The following is a 1,112-nucleotide window of genomic DNA, read 5'->3' as shown; positions in this document are numbered from 1 at the left end:
GACCGTTTTGGGCTGCGGCCAACTCTCAATAGCTTCAATCTTGGCTTTATCAACTTCAATTCCCTGTGGAGTAACAACATAGCCAAGAAAAGATACTCGGTCGGTGCAAAAGGTGCACTTCCCAAGGTTACCAAACAAACGTGCATCACGTAGAGCAATAAAAACAGCACGTAAATGTTCCAAATGTTCTTCCAAAGATCTGCTATAAATCAGTATATCATCAAAATAGACTACCACAAATCGTCCAATGAAAGCACGTAAAACTTCGTTCATTAGTCTCATGAAAGTACTAGGCGCATTAGTTAACCCAAAAGGCATGACTAACCACTCATATAATCCAAACTTAGTTTTAAATGCTGTTTTCCATTCATCCCCCAATTTCATACGAATTTGATGGTATCCACTACGCAAATAAACTATGGAGAATATTGTAGAGCCACTCAATTCATCAAGCATATCATCTAGCCTATGAATAGGATGATGATAACGAATAGTAATATTATTAATGCCTCTACAATCAACACACATACGCGATGTACCATCCTTTTTCGGCACTAGAATAATAGGAACAGCACAAGGACTAAGGGATTCGCGTATATAACCTTTGTCGAGAAGCTCTTGTACTTGGCGCATAATCTCCTTCGTCTCCTTTGGATTGGTATGGTATGGCGCACGGTTTGGCAGTGAAGCACCGGGAATTAAGTCAATCTGATGCTCAATCCCTCGAATAGGTGGTAATCCCGGTGGCACGTCTTGTGGAAAGACGTCAGCGAACTCCTGCAAAATGTTAGTGATAGCAGGAGGCAAAGAGGAAGGCACGTCCTCGAATGAAAATAATGCCTCTTTGCACACAAAAGCATAGCAAACAGATTTGCTGAAATCTAGCTCATCAATATCAGATTTGGTGGCAAATAAACATGCACTTTTCAATTTAATTTCAGAAGCAACACTAGATGGTTTATGATTAGGCTTCATTTGTTGCTCAAATTCTTTTGCCACAATCTGATTTTCACTCTTATTCTTCTCCTGTTTTGCTTTATTAGCTCTATTAATATCATCTTTCAAAATAGAATCAGGAGTCATAGGAAGCAAAGTAATATTTTTATCCTTAT

This window comes from Triticum aestivum, chromosome 2B, assembly GCF_018294505.1.
Source record: "Triticum aestivum cultivar Chinese Spring chromosome 2B, IWGSC CS RefSeq v2.1, whole genome shotgun sequence".
Lineage (NCBI taxonomy): Eukaryota > Viridiplantae > Streptophyta > Magnoliopsida > Poales > Poaceae > Triticum > Triticum aestivum.
The sequence above is the reverse complement of the archived record's forward strand: the minus strand, read 5'-3'. Positions refer to the sequence as shown.